Source organism: Gopherus flavomarginatus, chromosome 4 (assembly GCF_025201925.1).
Source record: "Gopherus flavomarginatus isolate rGopFla2 chromosome 4, rGopFla2.mat.asm, whole genome shotgun sequence".
In the NCBI taxonomy this organism is placed as follows: Eukaryota; Metazoa; Chordata; order Testudines; family Testudinidae; genus Gopherus; species Gopherus flavomarginatus.
Window position 1 is genome coordinate 59,239,558 of NC_066620.1, and position 17,942 is coordinate 59,257,499.

At 41.8% G+C, this 17,942-nt stretch overlaps 1 pseudogene; it reads right to left on the reverse strand.

The window, feature by feature from the left end:
* Nucleotides 1-228: 228 nt before the first annotated feature.
* LOC127048678 (NACHT, LRR and PYD domains-containing protein 3-like) lies at nt 229-17,683 on the reverse strand (annotated as a pseudogene).
* Between the last annotated feature and the right edge of the window lie 259 nt (nt 17,684-17,942).

The following is a 17,942-nucleotide window of genomic DNA, read 5'->3' on the forward strand; positions in this document are numbered from 1 at the left end:
CACAGGGTAGGTGCTGTATAACAGAATTATGTTTCTGAGATGAAGCAATTTAATAATTAAAACAGCATATATGAAATATAAATGAGATATTAATAAATTAAATTAAATGAAGGCTGCTGAAAGCCAATTGCCTTGTAAAAGATCTATGATAGCTATACTAATGAGATGTATAAAGATTAATTCAGATCCCTGTTACAGAAGGCGATTATAAATTGCTAAAATGCCACATCAGGTTACTAGGTTGTTATTGAAACTTGTGAAATATATTTAGAAGAGCCTATAAATATTAATAGTGAATGAAAAATTAGCTGTCTTGGTACATTTTAGTCCTAATCCCATTACATGTTCCAGTTACAAGGCATTAGAGGTCTCACACTGTATTGAGCTGCAGAGATTACAGACTATGATGTTTTATGAGCTGTGATAGTTACAGTCAAAAGCAAAACATTAAGGAATTTATTTTTATTGTCAATATTCTTGGGTTTGATTCTTTGTAGGACTGTCTTTGGGCCAGGAACTACTGGGTGAAATTCTATGGCCTATGTTATATGGGATGTCAGACTAGATGATCACAATGGTCTCTTCTGGCCTTGGAATCTATAATTCTCATTGTAGCAACGCTCATGGAGCATGAAGGGAGGAGAATAGGTTGCAGGCGACAAGAGTTTGGAGGAGAAACTGGGAAGTCAGTCTGTGTGCACATGGCTAGGAATGTTAAAGTGTGGCTGGAATAGTTCTATAAACAGTTGCTTTAATGAAGAGGCAGATTTGTTTAATAAGAACAGAATCCTCCTGTTATTATCCAGCCCATAGTACATGAAATGCTCACACAGTATAGATTCCCAGGGAATCTAAAAATGACCTTAGATATACCAATTTTCAAGGCATTTTTTTCAAACTTGCATAACTGACAAAAAAATCCAGGCCTTGGCCAGGCCGTACTGAGAAAACAGAACTACCAGGCCACACATAGTGAGAAAGACCCGCAACCATGCTGGTCACAGAGTTTATTCTGCATCATGAGTTCAAGGTGAGGCACCTTCAGGGTTGCCATCTTATCATATGGATGTACCTTGATTTGTAGAGAAATTGGTTTCTGGGCAGCCTTGGAAAGTGAGACCCTGATCCCTATGGCAGCATGGATATGTAAAGGGCCTGACTGCATGTTCCTGGCTCAGTGCCCTCATGGAGACATGGGGGAACAGCCAAAAGTACAGACCTGGGGTTTGCATGAACTAACCCTGACAGCGGCAGAATTAACTGACTGAGGGAAATCTCCATGGGCTTCTAAGGAACAAAGCTGCAAAGAGTCCTCAACTCACATCTCAGCTCACAATCTGGAAACTGGACGCGAAACAGGTGATGTTTTGCATTATCCTTTAATTTTGAAACTATTTATATTACACTGTATTGCTCAGTAATGGACAAGAACCAGTAAACATTTACTCACAAGCAAGAGTTATTTGCCCTAGTTTCTTTTAGTGTAATGAACAACCACCAGCTTGCAGCTCTGAAGTGACTGTAGTTTGCAAAGTTGCCATCTATAAATGTCAGGTCACTTGATAAGGTCATTTCTGAAACTCAGATTTCAAATTCTGGGTCTGTATAGGTGTGTTTCCTCCTGCTCCCTTTGTTCTCTCTGCCATCACCTCTGCTTGGCACCCATTATGCCAGTCACATCCGAAAAGCCAAGGGCTGGGTTGCATGGAGACTGTAACCATCTCATCCTTAGAAATGCTCCATCCATGCCAGGGTTGAGGCTCATGGGAAGAGCAGTATAGGAAATGATTGCACTGCTGCATCCCATGTTGCACTTTCTTCAGCGTGTAAAGAATTTACTATAAAAATCCCAGTGGTTTCATTCTGGTACCTTTCCTTAGCACCATGTTTGTGTAATATACTGAAGTTCCCGAGATCTGCATCTACCTTCACAGCCAAGAAGGGAGAATTGAGCGCAGTGCCTGCGATTCACAGTCAGTCTTCCTCCACCTCCTCCTCATCATCATGATACTTGTCCCATACATCATAGATACTTGTCCCATACATCATAGATGCGAGCTCTGGAGGTGGATGTAAACTTATTATCATCCAAACACAGGTATTTCAGAGACAGGGTGTTTTCAATGAGTTGGATGAGTTCCTGCTCACAGTTGTTAGTGATGCCATTGTCTTCAAGGCTACACAATAGGGAGAAAGAGGAAAGACTCAGAATCAGAGACCTTGAAAACCTAATTGCTGCCTGAAATCACTGAAACCATGATGAAAATGAAGAATTACGGGGTGCATTACGGTTTTGTAAACAACCCACCCAGGACTCTTTATGGCATAAACAAAATGAAAAGAAAAAAGAATAGAGCTTGGACGTACATTAGCTTCTCAAGATGGCTCTCCTTATCTTTCAGGGCAGAGCACAAGGCTTTCACTCCACCATCTCCAAGGATATTAAAGCTCAGGTCAAGCCAAATCAGGGTGTTCTTCTGGGAAAACAGAGAGGTGATGGCAGGGACACAGTCTTCTGTGAGATCAGCACTTGATAAGCTGAAATAACCACAAAAGAAAAGTTGAACTGATGTGTGTCTTCTGCTCAGGTCTCAGAGGACTGGGTGCAGAAGGGCTCCACTCTGCCCTGCCTCCTCAACCCTATCCCGCCCGTGCCCTATCCCAAGAACCCTTCTGCCAATCTGAGGGAGGCAGCCTTGGCCAGCAAAAGAGCTCCTTGCACACAGCAAATTCTCTGCTGGCCATCTTCTGACCCTTCATTTCTTAGACTGTGGCCCCAATCCTGCCAACACTCAGAGAAGATACTACCTAAGCCCACAGGAGGGATTTTCCTGTTGCTGTAGTTAATCCACCTCCCTGATAGGCAGTAGCGAGGCTGATGGAAAAATTCTTCCATTGATCTAGCGCTGTCTACACTGGGGGTTAGGTCGGCTTAACTATATTGCTTGGGGTGGGGGGGAATTTTTCACACCGCTGAGAGATGTAGATAACGCGACAATTTTCTAGTGTAGCCCAAGCCACAGGCACATGCTTACCTTGCCTACCAAAAGCAGTCCCATTTAAATGGTTTGTAAAGTTAAGCACATGAATAAATATTTGCAGGACCAGAGCCCATGTCAGTAACTATGCTTTGAAGCTAGTGGATACCACCCTAAGTGCTAGTTACAGTGCTCAGTTTTTCATATCAATGGTTCCACCAGAGCATCTGTCTCTGAGTGTACCTCAGTTTTTCTAGGTAGCAACTTTTACTCTTCAGGTACGCCGCAAGTATTTTAACTCCTTCATCCCCCACGGGGTTGCTCTGCAGGTCCAAGGAGACTGCTGTGTTGCAGAAGAATAGCGAGCAGATATTAGTCATGCTCTCGTGGGTTATGCTGCAAGAGCGAAGGCTTTAAAAAGAAAGATACAAGGAGAAAAGATTAAACAATCCCTGGACTGAAAGACAGCAATAGACGGAGATAGTCCAGACTTCAAACTGGAGAGGGACGACTGCTGTAGCAAATATTCTGAACTTACATGGACATGTATTTTTTAGAGCCCCTACCAACCGCTGGCTCTCTCATTACAAACAACTCAGAGTAATTCCCACTGGTGAGTATTCACTGTGTAATACCTTAATGAAAATCAGACTGGGGGCTAGATCCTCAGCTGGTGTAAATTTCATCCCTCAGAAGCATCTAGTATGGGTCACTGTCAGCGACAGGACACTGAATCAAATGGTGACAGGTTTCAGAGCGGTAGCTGTGTTGGTTTTACCTTCGAGACTAACAAATTTATTTGGGCATAAGCTTTCATGGGACTTGCCTTACCCTCCACCTTAACTCAATTGGCTAGTTAGCACTGACCATCCACCTGGTAAGGCAATTCCCATCTTTTCATGTGCTAGAATATATATTCTGCTTACTGTATTTTTCACTCCGTGCATCTAATGAAGTGGGTTTTAGCCCACGAACGCTTATGCCCAAATAAATTTGTTAGTCTCTAAGATGCCACAAGGACTCCTCATTGTTTGAACCAAATGGAGAACTGGTCTGGTCCTGGCAATTCTGGCAGATTCCTATTTTCCTATCCTGGATATCAGGAAGACGCTGTAGAAGATTCTGTTCACCTCAGTGACTGAAGCTGATAATCAGTACTGTTCAGATTTTCGCATATTGTTTTCATCTGCTCATCATTGATGGAATTTTCATCCAGGCACAAGATTAGTGGAATGAACGTGGAGGTGACCCACTTGGTGAGCTCAAGAAAATACTCTTCAGGGAGACAGGAGAGGACAGCACTAATAGAAAAAGCAGATTTTAACAGTAAAAGAAATAACAATAAATAAAAACAAAAACTCTTTTCCCACCGGTAGCACTTCCCACCTGAGTATCTCTAAGCACTCTGCCAAAGTAGCTGGGGAAATGGAGGCACAAAGCAGTTAAGGCCAAAATATTCAAAATTGGCCGTTTGTTTTGGATGCCCAACTTGGAACACTTAGAGCCGGATTTTCAGAGCAGCCAAGCACCCACAGCTCTCATTCACGTCAACTGGAGCTATAGGCACTTGGCTTCTCTGAAAATCAGGCCCAGAGGGAGTCTCAATCTGAGTACCCAAAAACTGAGCATCTAAAAATTACAGAACAATTCAGAAAATTTGGGCATAAGTGAAAGCCCAGAGTCACACCAATAGTATAGCAGAGTCAGGAAGAGAACCCATAGAGGAAGAGCTGACATGATACATGATCCTCCTTCAAGGTTCTGTATTAAGCAGCCCGCCCTTGTCAAGATATGCATCTTCTCTTTTCCCTCCACTTCAACAGTTAAACTGCCTTTGTCCACCCACCTCAAACAATCATCTCCATGCCATTCAGTTCTCCTGAACTCATGCTAGGCCCCTGCCCTCTCCATTTTCAAGTTCCTCTTAAAACACACCAGCCATGCTACTTTTAGCAAATCTTATTGATTTGTATAGAAAAATCCATTTTGTTGCCCCTCTTCCCTGATCTCTGTCTACTTGTTTGTCTGCCCTTAGTCTGTGAGGGCCTTGGGACAGAGGCTGTCCCTTTTGTATGTCTAGAAAGCACCTAGCACAAGAGGTGGGAGAATAATGGATTTTCTGGTTGACTGGCATTTCCAAAAAAATGGAAAAAAAATTAGTTTAAATAGAGTCAAAATAAAATTTTAAGCAAATTGAAAAGCTGGAAAAATTATTTCAGATTGAACAATTATTTTGGGTTTCATTCAACCCAAAATGAAACATTTTGTTTCGTTTTTGAGCATTTCACATATTTAAAAAAAATATTAAAAGGAAATTTGAATTAAAAAGTTGTTTTAAACCAAAACATTTAAACATTTTGTTTAGAAAATGTTGAAACAAAATACATCAAAATGAATTGATGAAATGTCTCCGTCTCCCCAAATCTGTATTTTCTGCCCAAAAAAAGTTTTGTACAAACAATTTCTCACAGCTCTGCCTAGCACATTATGGGCACTGTTGCAAACAAATAATAATAATAATCTGATCAAGGAAAATAACTAAAGAAACATTTTTTCTTTCTTCTCTGCCATTATTTCAGAGATGGGACTGAACTGCAAAATTTGGATCTAGATGTTCCCAAACTTTGTGGGATTGCAGATCCTGGATTTAGGTTTACTTAATATAGCGATGGGCACAAATCATGAAGTTTGGAACCAGGTCTGAAATTCCCTGAAGTTCATGCATAGGTTTTGATTCAAGTTCTTCTGCAGTTTATTTTTTCCTTACAACAGTATATCGTTTAATCTCATTTGGATCTGGTATCTGCCCCTTTGTGGGTAAATATATTCAGGGACTTCTATCTTATTACACTGAACTATTGAAAATATTTCGAGAAAGACCCATGAAATAGGGGAAGAGAATAGTTACATGCAGTCCTTTTTCTTTTCCTTTTTCTCTCTCGTTTTCCTTATTAAACATGGCCAGGGAAAACACTTTTTCAGTGCCTCATTCTTTCTCTTTCTCTTCTGAGTCTTCTTTTTCTTTTGGAGTCTGGATAAAAGAAAGTGAAAAAGATTACGTGATAACTATAGAAAAGAGGTGCTAAAAGAATTACTGCATGGCTTTTGCATTTCTTCTTCCACAGTTGTTTGCCTATCTGGAGATAATCTGGTGAAAGGAGCAATAGAAATGTCATTATTTTAATCAACTATTATTCATAACAATAACTTTACAGTGACTCAAATTACAAATTTAAAGAAGCTTAGTGTCTGAAAATCCTAGGGTATGATGCCTCTGTGTACGCAGCCCCCAAAATTGCACTGCCCTTTTCTATCATACCATACTGCAAACTCATGTCTAAATTGCTCTCCTTTCTTTCTCAGGTCTCTTTTAGCATGACCATTTCCTGACCGTTGAACATCTCTGTTTCAGATTATTTCCCCCAGATGTATTCATTTGCATGTTTTCAAACAGAATCTCACTTGGTTAAGTTTTGCCCATGTTTCTAGTATTTCTACATCTATATTTACGTATTCTTGACCAAAAACCAACCAACCAACCCACCCAATATTGCTCGGATGAAGTTAAGGTTGAAAGTACAAATAAGTTCCTGGGTAGGTGTGTCAATGCCTGAAATGCTTTAGGAACCTAATCTGCACTGCTGGTGTGTAGGTCAGTCACCACTAAAAGAGGACAAAGCACTACACTGAGTGGGCATGGGTTACATACTGCCTTAGGGGACATGCTAATGCTACAGAAGGTCCACTGGAAGGGAGTCGGTTCATGAAGAATTTACTTTGCATGGTTTGGTGGTTGTTTTGTGGTACTGTCTGACGAAGCTCATCAGCACTCTGTTGAACTAAGGTTCATTATTTAGACCTTCTGAGGAGCCTAAAGAAGATCACTGCAGACCAATCGTGCTGGTCAGGCATTTTTACTTTAATGTTAAACAACCTTTCAGATGAGACTATACGTTCAGAAATCTGGTTCTATTCACCACATCTCAACTAGATGACTCCAAAAAATGTAACTGTCTCCCACTTGATGTTCTCAAGCTAGAGGCATGCATACCACAAGGCTACTTTTGGCAGCAAAACTCCCATTTGGCTACAAAATAAAACCACCCTGATGGCATAGAGCGTTTGGCGGCAAAGTTAGGAGACAAAGCATCAGTGTAGACACTGAATTTGTTAAATCACTGTAATTGACCTCCAGGAAGTATCCCACAATACTCGCTGTGACCACTCTGCTCACTGTTTTGAATACCACTGCCCTGTATCCAGCTACACAGGCATGCACCCTCCTCTTTCAAAACCCTAGGGAAGTGTTGACATTCCTCAGCATGGAGAGCTCACATAGCTACTGTCCAGTTGAGTACGCTGGCTCCTGGCAGCAAACACACTCATCCCTGGACTACAGGGAAGGGGTAGATCATCTTGCTCTGTGCAAAGAGGAAGCTGTGGGAGAACTTGGAGGGAATCACAAAGTCATTATTGTGGAATCCTGCTCTCCCCAGCACTAGGAACACTGCAACAAGGAAGGCAGGGCAGGCCACTGCTGTGGGGGGTGGAGGGAATACTGCTGCGCAGAGCCAGGGAAAGAGGCGGAGACTGATGGGGGGGAGGGGTGTACAAACCCTTCCCAAAGCACCCTATGGCCAGACGCACAGTGGGATAGCTACCCATAGTGCGCTGCTTTCTGTGTCGATGCAAGAGCTACTAGTGTGGATACGCTCCACCAACACAAGGAGCATAGTGAGGACATGCAACAGCAGTTTAATTAAAGCAGTGGTTTTATGTCGGCATAACTTGCATAAAAAAACTGCATAGTGTAGACAAGGCCTGAGTAAATGGATACAAATAGAGTTTGAGAGACTGTCTGCTCTCTCCCTCCCTCATCCCATTCTTTATGTCTATTTATTCTGCAGACGTTTCCTGTGCTAGTTCCTTTTTCCCTTTCTCTGGGAATTAAATTAGTTCCAGAGTCTCAGAGTGCTGAGACCTGGAAATAAGTGGGAGGTTGCCATGACAAGAATTAGCCACAAAAAGCAGGAATTAATTGCCCTGATTTGATCTTGAAAAAAATATGCGAGGCATGGTGAGGAAAGTGGAGTCTGGGCCAGGGCAGGGGTGTGTTGTATTCTGAAACAGGGGTGCCTTATGTATGCTGGTCAGGCTGAAGTCTGTCAAATGGGACTGCTACCTTATGAACTAAAACCAGGATAATCAAATCAGAAAGTTGAGACCAGGATATTGGAACTTTTAGGCAGTCCATTTACATGCTGAATGCTACAGGTACTCTGAATCTGGATGCTGGGACTGTTCACCCTCATATGCGGAGACAAAACCTGAGAAGATTGAAATTTCACAGCCAGAGGTTTCAGTGTGCAATCTCTCCATTTTTTTAGGCTTTGACTATGTTCTGTCTTAGTTCAGGGAAGGATGAAAATATATGTAAACCCCCTATAAAGAAAGCTCCTGTGACGTTATTTTATTAAAGCTAGATCCACTTCTTGAGGTCCCAGTAACATCCCCATCCTCCTATTATTTCAACAAGAGACAAAGGAAGAAGAATAAATTAAAATGTACCTGTTGCCACTCTTCTCCTCATCCTTTGCCTCATATCCAAAGTGTATTTCATCCTCCTCATACCTTCGGAATAAGAGGAATTTTCTCGGGCTATGGCAAGTAGCAAGATGTTGGCAGATGTCCTGAAAAGCCTGGAGTCTGGGATTCTCAATGTTGAAGCTTGGCAGAAAATAAAATTGAATCAAACCATCTGTAAACACCTTCCTGACCCTCACAAGATAACCTGCTTCTGTGCTGAAATATGAAATTGAAATAAATGGATGCTTATCCTCAGGAAGAACCTGGCTCAGTTTCTATGAGAGGAAGGATATGGCAGGTCCCCTGAGAACTACTGAGTCTGTCTGATAACTTGAAATGACAAATGTCCATTTACCCCACTGATTCCAGTCTGCAGTCCGAGTCCAGAAGACTGTTCTTCAGGCTATTTACAAATTCCTTGCTTCCGCGAATCCCGTTCACATCAAGGGTGACAATGCCAGGGTGAGCTGGAATAACGTGGTCACAAATCGCAATGGCAGTGTCTTCAGGAAGGTTATCTAAAGTTATTCTGTAAGCAGAATGATATCACCTTACTTAGAGGTTTTGACAGAGTAGGAAAATAAAATGAGAAATGTCAGGGCAAAACCAGTGTGGTCTCCATTTGGCTAATATGAAATTGAATGGTTTTACTGCTCCGAGGTGACCAGCAAAGGAATAGGAAGTGGGGGAGAGGGGCAACTGGGCTAGTGGTCTTTTAAAAGGAATAATTTTATATATGAAGGAGACCCACATGGTGTTTTGAAATGAACGATGTTTTTTTCTGTTATGACATTGAAATTTAGATCTTATCTACCCAATTCTTCCTCTAAGATTCTATGGTCAACTGGAGAACTGTTAGCCTTACACCATTAAAGATACCATGTAAGTGAAAACTCATTGTGAGAAGAAGTGACTTTTTTAAAAATTCAGGTTAATAAAAGTACCTGACTTTTAACTATTAGCTATTTAACTCAAATACAGAGACACATGTTCTCTTTGTTAACACCTCATGCCCACCAAGTAAGGGCCGAAAGGAATCACTATCCGTATCTCTGAGACCTCCAATGGGTCTTCCACTGAAATCTGAGAAAAACTAGATTTGCTATTTGGATATTTCCAAAATAAATGCAAGCACAGGGAAAAAATCCAAATGCACTTTTTTTTTTTGAAAAACTGGGTAAAAAAAAAAGTCCAATTTTTCTTTTCCTTTTCAAGAAGGTCACTTCTAACACCATCATCTGCATTCACTACAAAGACAAATAAAACAAAATGATGATTTAGAATACCACTTCTCTGAGACACAACAAATCCTGCATCTTGGCAGGCAGCTAGACTAGATGACCCTTGAGGTCCCTTCTAACCCTACAGTTCTATGATTCTTTACATTGCTTTGCTATTCAAAACAGCTCTATGATCTTGATGAGACCAACACTAGCTAGGCATGAAATTCAACCTGTGCTGAGGAACAAGGAGGTGCACAGGATTCGTGCTGGCTCCCTGCATGGGGTGGAAATTTCACTGACTGAGTGAACATGCAGCAAACTATGACACAGCAGCTCTTCCCCACCAGGGCACCTTGCATTTGTGATGCATTGGCAGAATTAAGATGGGGCTGTCAACTGGGACTACTGCCTGATAAACTTTGTCATGAGCTAGGTATCTCATTAAAATACAGAGATGATGATAACATGTAGCATTTACATATATGGAGCTTTCCATCATTAATGCACTTCACAGGCATTCATCTTCATGACAGATACATCTCATGTTACAGATAAATCAAAATGGAGACAGTGAGGTTAAGTAACTTGCCCAGAGCCCCTCGCAGTGATTCAGCAGCAGCGCTGGGATTAGAATGCAGGAGTTCGCTGGGTGAAATTCTCCCCTGTGCAGAGGGCCAGCATAAGTTCTACATCTCAAGTAAATCCTATTTAAACCCACCAAAATAAGGCTTAAGTGGAATTACATGGTGCATTAATCTAGGGCTGTCCTTTTGAATACAGATGTGATTTTATCATAGAAACGTAGGACAGGAAGGGACCTCAACAGGTCATCTAGCCCAGTCTCCTGCACTGAGGTAGAACTAAGTCTTATCTAGACCACCCATGACAAGTGTTTGTTGAATCTGTTCTTAAGAACCTCCAATGATGGAAATTCCACATCCTCCCTAGGCAATTTATTCCAGAGCTCAACTACCTGTACAGTTAGCAAGTTTCTCTTAATGTTTAACCTAAATCTCCCTTGCTGAAATTTAAGCCCATTACTTCTTGTCCTGTCCTTAGTGCTTAAGGAGAACAATTTATTACCCTCCTCTTTATACCGTCTTTACATACTTGAAGACTGTTATGTCCCGTCCTCCCCAGTCCTCTCTTCTTCAGACTAAACAAACCCATTTTTTTTCAATCTTTCCTCATAGGCCATATTTTCTAGACCCTGAATAATTTTTGTTGCTCTCCTCTGAACTTTCTCCAATTTGTCCACATCAAATATGGTGTCCAGAACTGGACACAATACTATAATTGAGGCTTTATCAATGCTGAGTAGAGTGGAAGAATTATTTCTTGTGTCTTGCTTACAACAGTCCTGCAAATACATCCCAGAATTATGTTCACTTTTTTTACAGCAGTATTGCATTGTTGACCCATATTAAGCTTATGATCCACTATAACCCTCAGATCCTTTTTTGCAGTCTTCCTTCCTAGGCAATCATTTCCCCTATATTTGTGCAGCTGATTATTCCTGCCTAAGTGGAGTACTTTGCATTTTTCCTTATTGAATTTCATCCTATTTGTTTCAGATCATTACTCCAGTTTGTCAAGATCAGTTTGAATTCTAAACCTGTCCTCCAAAGCACTTGTACCCCTCCCAGATTGGAATCATCCATAAACTTTATAAGTGTGCTCCATTATCCAAATAAATTATGAAGATATTGAATAGAACCAGACCTAGGACAATTCCCTTCAGGACCCCACTTGATATGCCCTTCCAGCTTGATTGTGAACCATTGATAACTACTCTTTGACCATGCTTTTCCAACCAGTTGTGCGTCCACCTTATAGCTCCATCTAGGCTGTATTTCCCTAGTTTGTTTATGAGAAAGTCATGTGAGATATACCACATCTACTGCTTTTCCCTATCCATAAGGCTTATTACCCTCTCAAAGAAGATATTAGATTAGTTTGACATGATTTGCTCTTGACAAATCCATGTTGACTGCTACTTATCAACTTATTATTTTCTAGGTGTTTGCAAATTGATTGTTTAATTATTTGCTCATCTTTCTGGATACTGAAGTTAAGATGACTGGTCTGTCCTTATTCCCCTTTTCGTGGAGTAGCACTATATTTACCCTTTTCCAGTCCTCTGGGATCTATCCTGTCTTCCACAAATTCTCAAAGATAATCGCTAATGGCTCAGAGATTTCTTTAGTGCTGTAGCCCATATTTCATCAGGCCCTTTCAATCTGAAGCCATTTAAGGGCCTGTCTTCACATACTGTGCTACAGCAGTGCAGCTGCACCGATGTAGCATTTTAGTGAAGATGCTGCTATGCCAACAGGAGAGCTTCTCCCACTGGTGTCGTTAACGCACCTCCCAGAGAGGCAGTAGCTATGTCAACAGGAGAAACTATCCCGTTGACATAGTGCTGTCTACACGGGGGGTTTGGTTTGTATAACTGCGTTGCTCAGGAATGTAGATTTTTCACACTCTGAGCAATGTAATTATACTGATATAGGCCTGTAGTGTAGACTTGGCCTAACTTGTCTAAGTAATTCTTAACGTGTCCATTCCTATTTTAGCCTCAGATTCTACCTCATTTACATTGATGTTCCTTAGGTTAATCATCCAATCACTGCTAACTTTTTTTGTTGAAAACTGAAACAAAACAAAACAAAACAAAAAAGGCATTTAACACCGAGGCCATTGCTGTATTTTCTGTTATTATCTTTCCGTCCTGATTGAGTAATGAACCTACTCTGTCCTTGGTCTTCCTCTGGCTTCTCATGTAGTTACCCTAGTTTAATCTTGTTTTTTGCCTTGGTCTTTCCAATTTTGTCCCTACATACTTGTGTTTTAATTTTATATCTATCTTTCATAATTGACCAAGTTTCCACTTTTTGTATAACTCTTTTGAGTTCCAGGCTGTTGAAGATCTGGTTAAGCCAGAGCAGCCTCTTATCTTACTTCCTATCTTCTCCATGCACTGGGATAGTTTGATCTTGTGTCCTTTATAATGTCTCTTCGAAAAACTATCAACTCTCCTGTACGTTTTTTCCATGGGATCTCACCTACCAATTCTCTGAGTTTTCTAAAGTCCATTGTCTTTATTCTGCTGTTTGCTCTCCTGCCATTCCTTAGAATCATGAATTTAATTTCATGATCACTTTTATCCCATATGAGTGTGAAAGGGACTACAGATGGAAAGGCCAGATCCTACTATCCACTGGAAAGTCCACTATTGCTAGCTTCTCTTTCAACTCTCTTGCCATCAGATATCAAAGGAGCACAACTATTCTGCTCTGGCTGCATTTTATAGAAACAGCATATGATTCTACAGTCACTCTCCAAAGCCATAGGAGCCATACTGCAGTGTTTGCTGATAAGGTTCTCTCTCTAGATTGTCTCTAGGAGTGAGTGGACAAATAGTTGTATTTACGTGCAAGGGCCCCTTTCACAGCTCGCTTCCACTGTAAAATACATTTCATCTTCTGCTTCGTGCTCCACATGCAGTCTGGTCATTCTAAGCTTTTGTAAAAGGTGAGCACACACCTTGAGTACCGTAGACAATGAGATTCCAGAGGCGTTAAAACTACAGGGAGAAAAACAGATTTAGCAGTGTTAATATCTGTATAGGAGGCTACAGGAGTAGATGCTCTGCTAATCCAGAAGACCGTTCAGCACGGAGACAGATGTTATCACAAGAATGATTGCAATGGACTCCCATGGAGTTTTGGTCTAGTGTACAATATGTAGTAGTCTTATATCAGATACAGAAAATATCAGAGTGAAGGAGCACTACACAGTATGTAGTTTATGAATTAACAATTGGATCTAGGCTGAGTAGAGAGACTGAGGAGCTGATGATATCCCATGATGGGACCAGAAGAGGCAGGTGTCCTGGTCGGGGTAAGGGAATGGGAGGGGAAGGATGTGGAACTTAGGGGTTACAGAAGAGGAGCAGGAGGCTAGACATTGGAGATGCAGTGCTATTTGGGAAGAGAGAAGGGTAAGGATGGGAAGGAAAGGACGAGGATTTGGTTGGGCTGGGATGAAGGATGAGCACTGGAGACAAGTGAAGAGAAGAAGAGGGCAGATACCTGAATATGTTTGGACAAGGGTCTTAATATGAAGCTCTCTGAAAAGTGACTAAAAATGACACTGAGGCTTTCCATGCTTACTGTCTCCCAATGGATATGTCTACACTGCAGCTGGGAGTGTGTCTCTCAGCCCAGGTAGACAGACACATGCTAGCTTTTCTCAAGCTAGCATGCCAAAAATAGCAATGTGGACATTGGGACATAGGTGGCGGCATGGACTAGTATCCCAAGTATGGACCCAAAGGGGCGGCGGGCTTGGATACTTTGCTAATATTAGCACACGAGCACGAGTGGAGCTGGCATGTTGTCTGGATGTTTCCAGCTCCGAAGTGGACATATCCAAGGAGTCCAGATGTGTGGAAGCGCTGTTTAACTGCAAACCCTGAAAACTCAACTTATTCTGTGAGGTTTCTTGCTGGCTCATATAGAACCACAAGTAACAAGGATTTTTCAGGCAAAATTTTGCCGTGGGTTTCACCTTATTAACATTATTGGGCCCGATTCTGACCTCACTAATAGCAGTGTAACTCCACTGGCTTCTGTGAAGTTACTCCTTGTTCACACTGAGACAAGTGAGATCAGAATATTGTGAACTCTGCTGAAGTTTGGTCACATTGATGGTACTTACTGGATCTGTTTGCATTTCCCTAGCAACGGAACCAGATTGATCATGTTTCTCTCTTTCAGACTGCCCAATTTCAGCTGACTGAATTCCTTGGCATGCTGCAAACTGTATAGGATCACCTGTTGGTCATCCTGTCCTAGGCTGTTCTCCAGGAAGACCACTTCCTTCATCTCCTCCAAAGCACTTCTGACAACTCCTCATCCTGAATCTCAAACAAACAATGCAACAGCTCCAGGAGGAGACGGCTCTCCTCGCCCTGTTCCTGGCAAATAAGCAATGCTTTCTTAGTCCATTTCAGCAGCTCATCCTTTGAGATGCCCATGCTGGTTTCATAGTACCTTTTCAAAGGCTTTAGTGACTTGTCATTGTTCATTCCAAACAGAAAGCGAACAGTTAAGATCAAATGGCTTTTGTTCACCACAAAGGCTTCTGTCAAGAGCTCAGAAGCTTTCTCCTTGTTCCAGAAGGTGAACAAGGCAGCAAACAGTTCCTGCACAGTCAAATGCACAAAGCTATAGATAGTTTCCACAAAAATGTCTGCCTGCAGCAATTCTGTGAGGAAAGTTGATGGACCTTTTGACACCTCCAAGTTACACTTTCTCAGCATACTCTTATCAAACAGCACTTTCTGGTCCCTCACACCGCCATAGGCCAATGATCCAAGGTTGTGAAAAAGGTCTTGTGTGGATGTCTGTGTGCGACCATGGGACTGCAATAAAGTGGCCACAAAATAGGTAAATATTTCGGTGGTTGTGCTCACCTTCTGATCGAGCTCTTTGCTATACCTCAATTGAAGGTTCAGGGTTGTACAGACAATCCAGCAGATGAGGGGAACAAAACACATGGTGAACACTACATCATTTTCTTTCTTTGAAGAACTTCTTGAAAAACTCCTTTCTGTCTTCCTCCAAGAAGCCCACAATCTCTGCCCAGAGGTCAGCTTTCATATGGGTCTCCAGCATTCCTATGGCTAAGGGTCTCGTTGTGACAAGAAGGCATGCTTCTGAAAGGCTCTGGCTGCTGAGGAGACTTTCCACCACAGCCACTGCTGTTGAGTGAGGCATGTCCAAATCACAGGATAAGTTTTTACTTTTATCATAATCCTCAGGAAACCTGAGTTCATCAAAGCCGTCGATGATGAACAAGACTTTTTCTGGGTAAGATAAAATTTCCCCTATCTCTGGCTTTGGATGTCCCCAGTTTTGTAAAATTAATTGAGCTAGGCTCAGTTTTTCTGTTCTTTGGTTTAGCTCCCTGCAGCTCCAATGAAAAACATAATAAAATCTGCCCCCGTAAAGCCTCCCAGATGACCAATCATACATAATTTTGCCAACTGTAGCGGTCTTTCCAATCCCTGCTATTCCTTGTAAGATCACTTTTCTGGTTATTGTGCCATCTGATAATGTGTCAAAAAGGTGTTCCACATTAACATGGGAATCCGCAAAGCTGCTCGGCTTCCTCATGATATCCATGTGTCTTTTTCCTCTAGACAGTAGCTCATGTTCTTTATCTTCTGCTTGATAGTGTTTTTTTACTATAAAGAGCTTTGTGTAGCGGTCTTCCAAAGACACCCATTCTCCTGGCCTGGAATTATAATCCTTCACTCTTCTAAATTTTTCCTTCACAGAGGCCATATAGTTCGCTCTGTGGTCTGGAAAAGAGAAGAGAACAGTTTACCAGAATTCTAGTCCATTTAAGAACATATCCTTAAATATATCAATATGACAGAAACAGTCATTTTTAGAGGACATTTTACAGTAAAGATGACTTGAACTGCAAAGCTCAGATGTGGATCCAATTTTCTTACAGTTCAGAGATCTTCTCAAAATCCATTTCAGATTTACATCTAGACAAACTGTACTGTGCAAATACCTGGCACATCCTACCTGGCAGGAACTCTCTCAGAGCAAAGCCATTTTGTTTCCACTGAACCAATTCAGTCTAAGAGGAAGTTTCAGTATAAGCAGACTTGGGAGCTGAACATTTTGATGCATTCTGATCTTCCATTTTACTTTACTGTAAATGGAGTTGCACTGAATTCAAGCACATTCATGCATGAGCCACTGTATTTCATATCACTTTGCTAGTCCTCAGTGTTAAAAGAAAAATCTGGTCTTAAGAAGATTGATACCCATGTAGTTTTTCAACAGTATGAACTAGTGCACAAACTTACCGATGTCAGGGGGCTTTACAGAAACAGGTCTGGTTTTCCATACTGAAAGAAAAGACACATCTCATCATGTCTTGATTCCCGGACGTGCTATCAACAGAGTATATATGTCATATCTATGACAACTCTATAATGATACAGACATATGGGCCCAGATCTGGAACTGCGTCTAAAAAATTCACAGTGCAATCCAGCAAGGAGTTTGAAGATGGCCTCGAGGGCTAGTATGACAACTAGAGATTGTTAGGGTACAAGGAAGCCCCTTCCATTAGCAGCCAGGAGCAGAAGGAGCCTAGGAGCCACTAAAGCCTTCTGACTACGTTCTGATACCTCCCTTGTCATCACAGCACCAGAACACCTCCCAGTAGTGCATTGAGATTACTAACATCTCCCATGTGTGGTTTGTTCTCTCTCTCAGCCTCTCTCCAGGGGGGAAGTTGGATGTGCCGTGGAGTGTTTTGTTTTGGGGGGATTTGTTTTTTAAACATAGACATTGCTATGTGTTTATATTGGAGAAGGCAAGGGTCTGTGCCGCTGAAGGATCACCCTACACCAGGACAATCTCCTGTGGCTTTAGGGCCACCTTGCACCAGGACTGCAATGCCACAGGGCTGCACTAAAACACAGAATCCAGCTCCTACCTTTCATCTCTCTCTATACTTACAGACAGGGGTTAGGAAAGGACGAGGATCATCCTAATCACCACCCACCTTCAGCTGACTTTCTTCTCAACCTTTCAGCCAGATCCTTATAATTGATTTGATGAAGCACATTTATCACCACCTCCACAGCATACTCCTGTTGGTAGTATCTAATCAGCAGATCAACCATGTGCGTTACATCAGCTTTCTCCAGATGTCCCTTGGGAATGTTTGCATAGCCCTTCCTCAGTTCAGTGTCACTGAGTTTCAATTTAAACTTCTTTCTCTATCCCTCTACCAGCTCCTCCAAGATCGTCAGCAGGATGTCTTGGCACGTTTCCGTCATTGCACCCAGCGAAGGTCAGTTGCCTTAAAGAAAATAAAGTAATTTAAAAAAAAAACCACATGACAGTGTTGATCTAGCAAGCTGCTGATGGCTACAGCCATCTTGATGGGTCACTTTAGAAATAAACAGGCACCAGCACAGATGAAGTGAATGTTTGAGGCCAGATCCTCAGCTCAGCCTAAATCTCTGTAGGTCTATGGATTTTAGTGTAGCTATGCCTATTTACATCAGTCAGGGACTGTCCTTTCCATGCGATGAGATGTATTCAAACATGTGTAA